This window comes from Camelus dromedarius, chromosome 5 (assembly GCF_036321535.1).
Source record: "Camelus dromedarius isolate mCamDro1 chromosome 5, mCamDro1.pat, whole genome shotgun sequence".
In the NCBI taxonomy this organism is placed as follows: domain Eukaryota; kingdom Metazoa; phylum Chordata; class Mammalia; order Artiodactyla; family Camelidae; genus Camelus; species Camelus dromedarius.
Genome location: NC_087440.1, coordinates 33,540,521 through 33,556,199, shown reverse-complemented (window position 1 = coordinate 33,556,199; position 15,679 = coordinate 33,540,521). Strand labels below are relative to the sequence as shown.

Here is a 15,679-nt window from a genome sequence, read left to right as displayed (position 1 = left end):
TTCTCACCTTTTCAGCATTCTCACTCTACGAATTGAGGAGGATTCCTTCTCCTGTGTCTTCAACTCTACCATTATTTTTGGCTTCCTTTCCATCAGTACCAAACATGCTTGCCTAAGTTTAAAACAACCTCTTCTTAATATCATATTATTCTCTAGCCACCACCTTCTTTTCCTCTTTCTTTCATAGATACAGACCTAAAGTGTTGACCATCCTTGTGGTTACTCTTTTCATCTCACTCATTCCTCAGTCTACTGTATTCTAGCTTCTGCGCTGACCACAACAGAGACCATAACTCTACATCTAGGATGAAGTCTTAATTTGTAGCATCGTTAATAAAATAAGGAAAGCTGCCTTTTCATCCCCAGCTCTAGTCATGCCTTCCTCAGTGTTCCCATGCCCATGCTCTCCCCCTCCCCCAAAACTATGCACCACAGCTTCTTAAGTCTTAGAATATGTAATGATCTCTCCTTCTCTGACCTTCAGAATTTCTGGTCTTGTGACTTTGGCTGATTGGTTAGCATTTGAATATCCTCCAGGTCTCACTTGAGATACTACTTTATTCAGAAAATGTCTCTGACCATGGTCTTCCCCAAGTCTGTTAAGGTGGTCTGTGTATGTTGTCCCATAGCAAGTCCTTACTTCCTGTCACATTGTAATTGCTCATTTAATTGTCTACATCCACCACTAGATCGCATTTCATTATGGCATACAGCCACATCTCCTTGTTTATCATTAGTTCCTTGGTTTTCTACAACAGAGTTTGTAGTATACACACTATAGTATCAGTCACTGTGAGATATATATATCTATATAGATATATAGAGATAGATTGATAGATATAAATTTCAACAATAAACGTTGTATGTTTTCCCATTTGCAAACACGTTAGGGTTTGTGAGGCAACAGATGCAAACACAGGGTTACATTATCACTGTAAATCATCACATTTGCTTAACATTTTGGAATTCTAGATAATCATTTCCATAGCTGTCTTTAACTAAACATGTTTTTCCAATAATATAGCCAAATTTCAATATAATATGCATGTAATACAGATATTGGCTATATGCCAGAGTGTCCAAGACTTAGTCCTTGATCCTTACCCTTTCTTGACCATCATTCTTTTGATAATTTTAATGAATCTTGTGAAGTATTCTAATAGTTATGTATTGCTCTGTAACCAGTCACCCCCGAAGTTGTTGGTATAAAACAACAGCAGTTTCTTATCTTTCATGGTTTACGGGTTTACTGGATGGTTCCTCTCCTGGTGACACTTGGCTCACTCATGCCACTGCATTCAACTGGAAGGTAGGCTGGAAGGTCCAAGATGCCCTCACACGCAGGTTCGGTGGTTGGTTCTGGCTGTCAGCAGGGTTGCCTTGGTTCTCCTTGTTGTCTCACGTTGTCCTACAGGTCAGATGGTCTTCCTTACATTGCAGTTTCAGGGCAGTGCTCTAAGGGAGTGAAAGGAAAGCTAAAAGACCTGTATAGACTTAGCCTCAGCGGTCATATCATCCCTTCTGCCACAGTTTATTGGTCAAAATAAGTCACAAAATCAATGCACAAATAGGAGATGGAAAAATAGATTTCACTTTTTAATGGAAGGAGAACAAAGTCATATTACAAAGGTACAGGCAAACTGGGACAGGATGATGCTGTGTCTCTCCACAGGAAAAAAAAAACAATCTATATGATAATGACTCTCAAAATTTCATATTCTGCCCACACATCTTTATCAGGATTAGACTTGTATATTTGACTGCCAACCTAACATCTACATGGACATCTAAAATGAGCATGTCCAAAACTGAACCCCTTATCCTTCCTACTCTGAAAACTGCTCCACTTAACATCTTCTATGTCCCAGTTAATGGCAAATCCATCCTTCTAGCTGCTCTAGCAAATTTTTGATATCACCTTTGTCTTTATCATCTATCTTCCAAATTGGGATACATTTGGAAGAGAAAACTAAAGTGAAAAATAATTGAAATGATATAATTTTTGAAATATGTATTTTTCAACAATTTGACCTTATTGTGGATTTCAAAAATATTTTATTCAAAAGTCCTTTCAAAAATAACATTCTTCTAAAATAAAATTTACATGTATTCTTATATTTTAAGAAATAGAAAATAGTAATTTTTGAACTGCTGATACATTCAATGCATTCTTTTCTTTACACTATATTTTTAAATGAGAAAAATACTGTAAGTGTCAAGGTATCTAGGAAGCTCATAGAAAATTCTGCTAAAAGGAGGATATTTCAGTTCTGATTTTTTTTATTAACGTACATATATATAGTTCATTTCAAATATGCCATAAGTTGGGTTTTTTTTTTTTTTTGCCTCCATTAGGATGACCTTTCTTTGATAACTATTTTTACAGTAAAAAATTTGTCAGATAATTTTCTCTACATATGATTTCTTTGAGTGTTTCATCATTTCGATGCTCCAAAACCATAGGACTTTGCAACTTTATTCCATTGGTTCAAAATGAACATGTATCCAATTAAAAATGGGAGCTCTATGAAAAGAATCTTTCCATACTTGGGATATTGCAAAGTGAAATTATCAAATTTCAAAATGAAATCATGTATATCATTTGACCTGTCATCACCTATATTTTCCTGTTGTCTCTTTTTTTTTATAGAAATACATTTGTAAGCCTTTCTATTTTCAGGCTTAATTTTAGTAATTAACTATAATCTATTAAAATCTTTGGTAGCTAGAGTTTTGTTTTGTTTTCTTTTAGGCTTTTTCACCCCTAAGTACTTCAATTAAAGATTTCTGATTTCAATGGAAATTAACCAACATTTAAAGGACTAACTCAGAAAAAGTTCACTGTCACGTAGAACACAGTAGTAACTCAAAGGATCGGATTTGGGATACACTGCCTTGCTAAAGTTGTTTTTTTTTTAATTAAACATCAGCTTTATAGCTGTTTTTCTGCGTGTGTGTACAATACTATTTATAAATTTTGACAACTTCCATTTTCATTTTTAAAATATCACCACAAATTTAGACTTAGCTTTGAATTATGCATGTCCCACAACCAATTCCAGTTTATTTCTACTACACAGAGACCTTAATTATTAAGAACATCGTTCTTTTCATTATGACTGTGGTACTATATCCCCCAAAATTTGCGTTCAAATTTTCACTACAAAACAAATAATTTTACCTTTATTGTTACAGTCACCCAAGTGGCATTTGAAGTAATGTTAGAAATTTCACTGGCAAAGGAGTGAAACTTTAAAAGCTTTAATTTGAACTGGATGAATAAAGTAATCAAACCATTAGTGACTTAACTGATTTTCTATCTGAAGAATCTAACAAAACTTACATAGCACCAGCATCACTTAATTATTCATGAAGCTCTTCAACTGTTGGACCACAAGAAACTTGAAATGGAAGATGAACAAAAGTAATTTAAAATAATGAGCAATGATGGAAAAGTCATTCTTCATTTAGTAACTTATAAACCCACATTTGGCAGGTCCAACTATAAAATAATTTGGGGGGAACTATCTTCTTTAAAATCTAAAATCACTGATGCTTCTTCATCAGATTTGTGTGTTCTGCTCTTCATGTGACCTGTGGTATCATTAATACCACCATGGAAGATGGCAAATATCAACAAGAGTTTGTGAAGTTTGCATATTTATCATCAACTTTCTCGTGGAATGAAAACTCAGTGCTTTTTGTTGTTATTAGACATCAATTTACTGTTTCATAGTTTAGCAAAACCAAAAACGTTTGTTGCAAACTATTATAGAAATATTACAAGATAATAAAACAATTTTAGATTTATGCCATATGATGTATGACATATACTAATATAAAATATCATGGTAGCAAGAGTGCTCAGATTCTTTTCTATACAGGACTAGTCTATTTCTAATTTCCCCTTGTATTTCATAAGCCACTGTGACCATCAACCCCACTGTCTGGTGATCTAGTGGCATTGTGTATCTCACAGGCCCAGCAGACACAACTGCCGAGTACACCAAGTGGTCAGCAGGAATGACAGTGCTGAGTGGTCCATCCACTAGACAGCACTAGTTACTGCTGTAAGGGAGCACACTTCATTTTGTCAGAGGAGCAGAGTCTTCTCTTCACCCCACACCAAATCCATTACTACATCCTGTTTTCTCTACCTTCAAAATATATTGAGAATCTTAACATATCTGCAGCCTCCTTGGCTACTTCTCTGGTTCGAGTAACCATCCTATCTCACTTGGATTCCTGTGATAGCCTCTTAATTGGTGTCCATGCTCTACCTTGTCACTCAGCAGTCTATGTTCAATACAACAGCCAACTGATACTTTTAAAATTTAAGTTAGCACCCTTCCTTCCTCTGTTAGAAACCTTGCAGTGGCTCCCTTGTTAGCTCAAAGGAGTAGCCAGAATCCTTATTTGGCTCCAAAACCTCACTCCATCCGGCCCCATTACCCCTCTGAACTCTCTTCCTAATTCTGTCCCCCTTTATTACTTGCCTGAACCATGGAAGACTCTTTGACAGTCCCCAAATACTCTATGCATCTTCTCACCTGAGGGCCTCTCCTCTAGCTGGTACTTCTATCTTGAATGCTCCTTTATCATATATCCTCTTGGCAAAATTCCCTAACTTTATCCCAGAATGCAAATTAAAATCTCATCTCCCCAGTGAAGTTTACCTGAGCACCCTATTTAAAACTGCTATCTGAACACACCCGTATCTTACTACTGACCCTCTGTGCTCTGGTCGACTTTTTCCCTTTATTCTACAATATTTATCAGGTTCTATATACTGTGTTAATTGTAGTACTGGTCAGCTTAGCCTGTCATACTTCTGTGATACTATGGTGACTGAAGACCTCAATGACTTACAACAACAGTGTTTTATTTGCAGTGTCTTTCATTCTGAATATTCCATGCTGAATTGCCTTTCTCCTGGTAGAGAGAAGAGACAGCAGAAGCTTCTGCTTAGAAATAATGCCCATCACTCCCACTGACGTTTCACTAGCTAAAACAAGTAATATGGTCAAGCCTGAGGTCAAAAATGTAGAAAATAAAATCCTCCACAGAAAGGGGCTTCATACTAGTTAATGTTTATTATTTATTGTGTGTTCTCCCACTAGTACCTCAAGGGCCCTTTATCTGTTGTGTTTGTTTTGTTTTTTTCCTAGTAAATATTAAGTACCTAGTACAGAGTTTGGCACATAGTGGCTATGAAGTGAAGTTTTATTGAATGAATGAATGAGCACAAATACACTGTTTATTATATGGTTTTGCTTTTAGAGTTGCCATGGCTAAGGTGAATGCTGTCTGTCTTACTTAAAAAAAAAGATTATAGGCTTATCTAGTAATTAATTTATTGTTGACATTTCATAGTTAACTTAACATCCTGTAGTGGAGGATAATGAATAACGTTCCAGTGATCAGGGGATAAGAGTGCATAGCTGGTTCTGTAGCTTTGTCACTAGTTTATCGCCCTTGGAAATGTTTCCTTTGTTAACAGAATCCATATAGCAATGTGCTTAACCCAAAGGAATGTGTCATGATTAGTTTAGGCCAATAATGTCACTACTTTTCTTTTCTTAACCCTTGTAGAAATTGTTCTGGGATGACTTCCTTAAGAGGGAGTTTGCCAAGGGCATCTGGGAATTCATTTCCTCCCTAATAAAAGAGATATTTGTATACCAAGAATGTCTTTTTTAGTTCTCCTCTCTGTATCTTCCATCTTGGATTCTACTGGGTGAAGATGACATGCCTAGAACTAGGGCAGCCAGTACATAACCACAAGGTGACAGACATGAGAATGAAAGCAAACACACAGAGAATGAAGGATTAGGACAATGAAAAAGCCAATCCTTTTACCACATTGTTGAGCTGCCAAAACAACCCTGTATTTGCCAGCCTACAGAATTCTTGTAAGTAAACAATGTATACACTTGAGCAGTGGTTCAAAACACTGTAATTTAGGTGTTTTGTTCTGGCAGCTGAATGCATCCTGAGACAGATCAGTTGGGTGTAAAAAAATCATAAACAAATATCACATCTCAAATCACAGCAATATGGTTTAAGAATGCCTGAAATAAATAAGGAATACAAATTAAAAGCATAATTTTGGGATATTACCCATATATTTGATATGGTCAAAATGCTAGAATGTAAACTGAATATAAATGGAGAAAAACTTCAGAAAATAATTAACTTGATTTTGACTTACCTTGACTCAGAGAAGCAGTTTGAAAGTTTTTTAGTTGTCAATCAGCTGTTTTAAAATCACATAGATTCAGTCATAATTTGAAACATTCTACTCATAGTTTATCACCATTTTAATGTGAAAATAACAAACACATAGTAATTATTTTACTATTTACCTAGCATACAAGCTTGACCTTGAAAGGGGCTAGTTCTAATTTGGAGGTAAATATGGTTTTATAATTTTACAGGCAATGGAACAGATCTTTGAAAGCATCTGACAATCAGTATGAGACTTTCGGTATTAGTGTATCACCTGTGAAAAATGGAGGTTTTGCTCCAAATTGAGGATAACATTATGGGTTGTAGGAGATATATGCTATATTTGACCCTATGGGAGGATAAGACAGTGACATGAGCAAGGGAATAAATAGCATTCCTATGGAACTGAAATGTATATTAGTTATGAATTCATTTGTAAATAATAGACAATTCTGTTACCATGGCTTAAACAGGTTTTCTTTTCTCTTGTGAAGTAGGAAGTTAAAGATGGGAAATTCAGGACTGCCATCAGGGTTCAGTGATGCCACCAGAAACTAAAGCTGTTTCCAATCTCCGCTTTTCTATCCTTATTATGCATTTATTAACCCTTATATTTCCTATACTCGGTTGAAGGATGGCATTTTCACCTTATGTTGGCATTCCTGGCCAGCAGAAGGCTGAAGACTAAGCTTCACTAGGTTTTGCTTTTTGACTTGAGGAAGAAACCCCCAAGGGCTTCTCATGATACCTCATTGGCCAGAACTGTGTCACAAGCCAACCTATGGCAGCCAGGCAGTGTGGGAAGTTGAGTATTTTTTACTTTCTAACCTTTAAAGTAGAATAATTCAAGGGTGAAAATAATCACAAATGGGATTTAGAGACTCAGTAAAGAGTGTGGTTATATGGAAAACAGTTTCTTTTGTGGTCTCTCTTCTCTGGAGCTGAGAAAGTACTTACGAATCTTCATAAATATGGAAGGAAGAAGCATCTTTTTCTACCATTCCAGTCCCGTTCTCCCTGCCTGCAATCCATTCTCTTCTTCCATTTCTACTATATGAACATTACTCATCTTCAGGATCAAATACATAATTTTTGGTGTCTCATGCAGACTGAAAGTGTGGGGCTCTGCCCAACAGCTGAAAAATCAGTCTCGCATTCAGATGGGACCATCACCACAGCGCATGGTGATGGGTGACCCCCGAAGGGTTTGCAGTTTCTGTGCTGGGACACACTTCATATCTGGATCAGGGGTGGATGGGAAGCCTCTGCTGAGCTGCTACTGAATGTTCCTTTCCTGACTCTTCCAGTTCTTTCTGGCCTCCAGCTGTGCTCTGTGTGTGGTCATAATTCCCTTCCCATAATTCCCTTGGGTGGTTGCTCTGTGCTTTACACGGTTCTCAGCTTCACTCCAGTGTTGAGCCCTTGGTAGATCCCTGACGCATCATTAACTGCTCCTGTCCTTTGTCTTTAACCACAGCTGGCGGTCTCTCAGTGGTGATCACAATCCTGCTACCCAGTGGTCAGCAGTGAAAGTTTGTCAACTATAGTAGAGCTAAATGTTTGCACAGAGAATTTTCTGAAGGTGCTCACCATGCTCCAGGTCAGTGTTCTTCCTAGGAACTCCATGCCAAGGCTTCAGGGAGGGCTTAAAGTCACATTCAGCATCCCCAATTCTGGAAGGGCTGTAGAGGCAGAACTCACTTTCTCCCTCCTGGTTTTAGACTTAGTTTCTTCTTTAATTCCTATTATAAGCTGGGGCCTGACATTGTCTATTCTCTGTACAGTGTCACATTCAGAGAAATAGCTCAGCCATCAAAAAGTAATTAAAAGCAATCCCACCATTTACTGATATTTCTTGAAGAAGGTCTAAGGGATTTAATGCATAATTCATATCAATATTCTCACACTCTGTCGCTGCCTCCAAAACCTTGGTGTCCACACCTTATAATCTATGTCCTACAGAAACTCTTATAGAAGCACATTTTATTTAGCTCTTGGAATTTTCACTGTTTCCTTCACACTGTTAGATTTTTTCTTTTATTTTCCTTTAAGTGTAAGTATAGTTTCTCCTGATCTCCCCACCCTAACAATATTTCTTCTACCCAACAAGATACGTAGAAAAGCCCAGGGACTTCTCTGATAGGCTCAGAATTTCCCTTTAACATTTGGAAATAGAGAAACCTGAAAGGCAGAGAGAGACTTTATTTTGTGGGGAGAGGGGAGGGAGAAGACTGAAACATTTTAATTAAATATCTTTTAAAATTCCTATCTCTCTGAGACTCACTACCCATGCCTGCCTGAACTCCCTTCCCCCAGACAAGGAAAAAATTCATCTCACTGAGTACACGCAGAACTGTGCTTGGGGGCAGAGAGCCAAGATTGGTTTCTGTTTATCATAGGAAACAGCTCAAGGTACTTAGTTTTAAGCTGCACTGAATCTAGTATCATTCATCTGTTTATGTTCTTTTAAAAAAGCCTTTAAAAATTCAGTGCAGAACAACAACAACAAAAAAGCAAATTGTCCTTTGATTCCGTAATGGCTTTTATTCCCCAGAACTGTGGTGTGCAAATAAAGGAAAGGAAATTATGTTCTGAATTAAACTTTTCTTGCTTCAGCTGGGCTGAGTCACCTTTGACGTTCCATTTTTTGAACAGAACCGGCCGCACATCTAGAGTTATTTTGAAAGATATCACGTACTAACTTGCAAACTTTAGAATGTTCTACTTCAGGCAAATCATCCAAAGGAAAGTAACTGAGCTGAATTTACCCATATATTTCCCTAGGCTTCGGTTCCCTCCCAAATCTTTTGGTATCTATAGTAGCATCCAGAATATCAAAGTACAGTCATTACAGATGCATGCCTCTCTGGTCCTCCTGGATGCACCACAGATGGCAAGATGCAATCAGAGGGGGAAGATAAATGCATTAAACTTCCCCTTGCATATATCCCTTGGTAGGGAGATAAGCAAATGGTAAGCAGTTTTTCAGTAAACAACTTCAGAATGTTTCTTAGGTTTTTAAACAGCCAAGAACACAAGTGAGAGCCTATGGTCCTAATAACAAGTCCGTGATAGATTCAGACAGAATGTTATCTGTAAAGGGTGAGAAGAGAGTGGTATCAAGTGTACATAATCAACATTAAGCAGAGGACCTACAGATTAGTATTCTACATCTCTCTGCTTTTTCCGTAGAGTTTTTTTTTTCAAAGAATGCTAGATGTGAAGGCATCCTTAGAGCCCGTACAGTCAGCAGCAATTCTCTGTTTCTTTATGGGAGGGACTTGGGCCATCAGTCTGGTGAGAGGACGAAGGCAGCTGGAGCATATGTCTGGAAACCTTGTTCTTTTGCAAGTATGCTAGTTTTATTTAGAGACTGTAAATATTCAGGGTGTCTAGGAGAGTGCCGATGGTGATTATTTGAGAAGAAGGGGAGCTGGCTGGGACCCTACCACGCCACACCCTCCTTGATGCTATTTCAATAGGGTAGAGTCCAAAAGAGTGGAGTTAGCATTCTGAAATATTTCTGAGAAAGAAACATTCACTTTCAATGGTTAGAAACAAACTTCCAGAGGACACCACGACATCAACTGGACACCTCTGATTTTTTTGGAGGTTTAATGGAGACAGTTTTGTGTATGGCCTGGAGCATGGATTTTAGAGTCAGAGAGACTTGTTTTCAAATCCCAATTCTACCATTTACTTGTTGCTTGACCTTGGGCAAGCCACTATACCTATCTGACTCTCAGATTCTTTATTTGTAAGTGACCTACTGCCTAGGGTTGTGTGGATCAAGATGGCACATGCATAATTCCTAAGACATTGCTTGGCACCTCCTAGATGCTTGGAAATGGTAGCTAATATTATTAATGTCATCACCAATGTTATTGCTCTGTTGAAACAATATCTGCTCCCCTGTGTTGCCCCTCTGTGTATTATGTACAAAGGGCTAGGGGTGTGCTGAGGAGAAGACCCTGAATCCTGACTGTGGGAAGTAGGGTAGGCTTCATAAAAGAAATGACATATTTTTGCAGGTTCTAAAGGATGAACAGAAGTTTATTAGCTGGGAATTGGGATTTGGGGGTGGAGAATTCCAGATAGAGAGAAAGAACAGTGTGTGTGTAAGGAAAACAGGTTTAGAGTGATTAGTCCTAAGGAACCAGGGCATAGGTGTAAGGAAAGGGAGATGGTTGTGGGGCTGGGATAAGAGAGGAGGAGCAGGATATGAATGTGAATAATAGTCAGAAACCTTGTGAGACTGACAAATTCACACTTACTCTGTGTGTACTGCAGAGCCACTTAGAGGTTTTTAAGCTGGGAAATGTCACAGTAAGATTGGTGTTTTGGAGACAATTCTGGTATGTTATGAAGGGTTTATGCGGGAGAAATACAAGATGAGATGCAGGGACACTAATTAGGAAATTATTGCAATATGGAGGCTTAATTTAGATCAGAGGCAGTGGAAATATAGAGATGAAGGTGTATTTCAGAGACAGAAAGGCAGGATTATGAAGTGAAAATATTTATCCCTCACTGCAGAGTCTCTTTCAGACATTCTAAACAACTGTTGTGAGTTTTCTAGATCTTCCATTTGCCAGCCATTTCCCAGCCCTTTGATTGTTTCAACTTAGAGCTGCTTTGTCTTCACTAGCATACATTTTGTGAGTAATTTGAATCTGTCATTTTCCTGCTTTAAAATGAGGAGCCTAAATTGAAACCCATACTTGAAATGTAGACTCATCAACCCCCACAAACCAGACAGGGTACATCTAGTATTTTATATAAAATGGCATTCTTTTTTAAGTCTTGTCATAATCTTTTGAACTTGTGGTCAGCTAATACTTTCAGATCTTTTTTGCCTCAACAGTTGTTATGCCACCTTTTAGCATTTGATTTGCAAGGTTTCCACTTGTTCACATAATTTGATATTTTGACAGGCTGAGTTAGTTGCGCAGGTGTCTGGGAAAATCCCTGGACAGTTACATTTTAAAATAGCTTCTTTTCCTAAATAAGTGAGAGTAATTTATGAGTAAGCACATCTGTTAAGCTGTTTGGTAAACTGTTGGTGTGAGCTTCTATAGAGTAAGCCACGGTTCAAAACATTATCTTAAATCTGGAGTCCAAGACCGCTAGCTCTGAAATCCCCTTACCCCTACCCTTAGACAAGCTATTTTACAGAAAAGGAATATGGGGGGAAATGGGCAATCTGTCTTAAAAAGATACATTTAGACTTCATTTGATTCATAGATCATCGACAGATTCACCCATCATTTCCCATAAACCAAAACCATCTATCCAAATACAAGGTGGTATAATGATAATTCATGTGAAAAAAACCTGAAGATTTTTGTTGATAAACTCATAATGTGGCCTTGGGCAGATCATCTTCTTAGATGTGCCTTAGTTTCCTCACCTGTAAAATAGGGAAGACAACAATAAAAATAACAATAAAAATAATAACTATCTCATGGAGGTCTTTATGACGATTAATCATGTTTGTGAGATAATTAGAATTCGGCCAGTCTTATAAAAAGTGCTATAAGTAAGTACAGTATAAATATTTGTTAACTAAGTGTCACTCTCTCTCATGACTACCACAAACTGATGCAGCCAACTTTCCCCCCTGCGTTCTCTGTTCTTTAGCTTACCCTCAGTTGAATAAGAATATTTGATCATTTATCAAGAAATATTTATTAAGCACCTACTGTATTCCAGACATGGTGTTTAACTTGTGCTTATATAAGATTAAGAAGACATGACCTTTGCTTAAAAGATTTAGAATCCAGTGGTGTTTAGAAATGCTTAAACCACCAGTTACAGCACAGGCCATATGGAAAAATCGGTGACTTACAACCTGTGAAGTTATGATAAGTATTCAAGTCTCTCTACATATTTTCTTTAAAAAATGGGTTCTAGAAGTATGACTGTTGCATGTGGTAAGAGGTTAGGATCTATAATGTGTTTTGTCCTAAAAATAAGTCCTTAAAAATGTAGGCACTATTGGTCTCTTAGAAACAGATGAGAATTCCTGGGTGCAGAGGTGACTAGAATATAATGGGGATAAAATTAGTGCCAAATTAATGTTTGGAAGTAATTATGGTCATATTTCTGCATCATGGAAGTTATCTCTGCTAGACTGTTTTAGATATTGTCATCTCAAACCTTTTTTACAATGAGATAATAAACCGATAGCATAACCTTATTCACCTTTAACTGTGCATATTTGACACACAGATCAATAAAACACCTTTTCCTATGTGTGCCTTCCAGCACCCCACACATAAACCAGAGGTCAAGTGGCATTGTGAAAATATTGATCTTTCACTACCCTTCTGTGGTCATTTAAAGCATTTACAATCATTCTTCACTGACAATACTATTATGAGTCAATTCACCTTGCAGTAACCTATACTTAACTAGGCTGACAACTGAAATGGTCAGACAAGCTGTATAGCATTCTTTCCTGCCTATAGCCAAAGTCTAATTGTACTTTTTGAAAAACACAACGGAAGATGAAGCTGGTATGGTAAGGCTGTATCCAATCACTGTCCCAGTTTAGAGGAACTTAAATGGGTTCTATTTAATACCACTGTCTTCCTTTCATCACCCATCCTTCCCTTGGAATTACAGGTATTCTGGAACATTGCAGGATTAAATTGCAGTGATAAATTGAACAGGGCCAAGTCAAGTCTACAGGCATAGAAGGGCACCACATCCTTTGAGACTTCATTGAGAGCACTGGGGACTTCCCAGGAAGACCAGTGCTCTCCTGCAGCAGATGGGAAGGCAGCCCAGTTGAAAACGTGGCTTCAGGCTTTGAATGGATCTCACTTGAATGAAGGCTAGATGTTCTGCGAATTATGATGTGGTGTCCACGGAGCTTTTGAACACACCAAAAATGTCCCTGCTGGAAGTAACCTGGTTGAGACATCTCTCATTCTTGTAAGAATCCTGCAGATTCACCACGATTCTAAAAATCCTTATTTTTCTCTCCTTTTCCTCTCAAATGCATCCATTTTTATGCTTTTGAAACAGAAGCATCTAAAGTAATGCATCTAATAGAATTTAAGCCTTTGGAAACACTAGAGACAGATTGGCAGGCTATTTCTGCTTCCTACTCTGGTAAACTCAAGGACACAGACCAGGAACCTACTAACTGCTTGAATGGAGATACTTAAAGGAAAGAAGGGACAGGTTGAGAGGGGCAAAGAATATAAGCAAGATAAAGAAAAATTGGTTAGTATTTCAAACAGCTCTACAGCAGCTCAGTTACCTAGAGAGGCCCCCCACGGTTCATGGACCTTGACTGAAGCTGCAGGGGTTCGATTCCTGTTCTGGCACTTGCTAGCTGAGGTGCTGTCCACAAATGACTTGATCTCGCTAGACCTCAAGGATTCCCACCTGAGCGGATCAGGGTAACAACAGCACTCTTTCTCATGGGTTGTTATATGAGGATTAAGCAAGTAAATACGTGGCACACTTAGAAGCATAAACATAATAAACACTCAAGTGAAATATTAGAACTGGTAGAACTGTTATTATAAGTAAACATGTTTCAAATTCTCATACTTACAAACCTCAGAATATACATTTTACCAATCCTAAAATTGCCCAACTATTAGAAAGGGTTAGACCAGTAATCTTGTTATTATGGTCTCACAAAGGGTGACGACTAAGGCTCTATAAATATGCAGACAAAAGGACCTTTGGGATTGAGCTCAAGCTGTTATGGATGTGAAGACAAAGAAAAACTTCTCGAGTTTAGGGAAGAAGAGAAGAGTCTGGAACGGGATAGAGAAGAGATTTCAAAACTGAGCCAGAATCTCAATTATGTCTTAAATTCAACCACCCTCTAAACGACTTCCATGCTGGCAGGCATTTTTCTGCTTTTGTTTTGTTTATAATTCTATCAGGAGATATTTCCATGAGAACAAATTTCTGGCTATTAATAGGAAATCAGCGGTAAAGCAAGTTTCACTTTGGTGAACTTACCGATTGCGTAAAATGAAAGCAGCCCGTATCTACATCGGCCAGGGCAAAGAGCACTCAGCGAGGAGTCAGGCTTGTTTCTTTCTAAACTGCCTGTCTTGCCCCTTTCAAATCCGCCAGGGCTGAAAAGGAAAAGGGGTGTTCTTTAGCTTCACACAAACTCACAGCCATTTTGATGACAAGAAAGCAGTGTTGCTTCCCAATGCGTCTTTGTTCGAGTGATAGCAGGCCCATTGAAACCTCTGATGGAGCTCATTGAAAATAATAGGCCCCATTATCTTCACTGGCAATGCTGCCATGGGAGCTTCAAACACTGAAATAATGACAGCACATATTGGACGTACAGTAGAAAGGCATAGCGTGATTATGGGCAATTTCTGGCTTTCTTCTGCACACCTCTGTGGATGAGGAGGGGTAGGGCGGGAGAGCACAGAGAAGGGGCATTTCGTCTCTGTGCCCTTTGGGGATGTTTGTATCTTTCGAACTTAAAGGCTTTGTCTTATATAATTTGTAAAAAGTGAAATATCAATTTCAGAATCACTGAAGAAACCAGAGTTTGGGAGTAACGGGTTCTTTAATTTAGTATTGAAATTCTGTCATATTTGGTTACGCCTAGGGACGGCTGCTGCGGAACTGGTATGAAATTTCTATCTGAGAGACAGCAAATACAGTAACACAGGGTGACTCGGGGCTCGATCGATTACAGGACAGTTTCTGTGAGATCACAGAGGCCTCCCTTTCCCCAGGTCTGCTGTCTCTGTAAACCCCAGTGTTCCCAGCAAATCTGATTTTCTAGAGTTGGGAGGAACAAACAGGAAGAGGGAGAAACCTGGAAGGAAGGGACACATCAGCCCCTAGAAAAACACCTGGGAACAGGCCTCTCAGGCTGTGAGAAATTACCAGGAGAAACGCTCTCCTGAGGGCTTAATGAGAGCTGAGCAGGAAAGGGCTCCCCCAGGGGGGAGAGCAGGCTCTATCTCGTTAAAGTGTGGAGATGGGGGAGATAGAGAATATTTGCTTTTGGGGGGATCTTTTTTTTCTCACTTGTTATTATCTCTATGTTTTCAGAAATGAAGTCTTAAAACCAGCACCCAACACACACAGACATTATTTTTTTCATTTGAAACAAGTCCAAGAACACAGTGTGCCATGTACATCACCCCCGAGGCTCGTATTTAATATAAGAACAAGATGGTCTCCCTGCTTCCCTAGTGCCTGACGAGAGCTGGGGAGAGGCCCGTGGCAGTAGCAGCCTCGTCTGGCTGCTGTGGCAAAATGAGAAGTGACAGGAAGGAAAAAGATCTCTAATAGAAACTGCCCACAAATCTGTCCAGTGGTTGAGGCTGGCAGTTACATTCCCCCAGTCCCAGGTAGGGAGTACTGAGAGGCAACTGCAAGAGCTTACTGCGACTTACATCTACGTGGGAAGTAACCTCGCTCTCCCCACTCATCCTTCTGGCAGATG

The 15,679-nt window shown here is 38.7% G+C and overlaps 1 long non-coding RNA gene across 1 annotated transcript; it reads right to left on the bottom strand.

Annotated features, from left to right (window-relative positions):
• Positions 1 to 695: 695 nt before the first annotated feature.
• On the bottom strand, positions 696 to 14,353 carry LOC105094198 (uncharacterized). The gene is made up of 4 exons (XR_004137283.1): positions 14,218 to 14,353; positions 11,563 to 11,638; positions 7,819 to 7,910; positions 696 to 1,455 (listed from the first exon to the last, which is right to left on the bottom strand). It is a non-coding gene; the product is annotated as an uncharacterized LOC105094198 (long non-coding RNA).
• Positions 14,354 to 15,679: the final 1,326 nt, after the last annotated feature.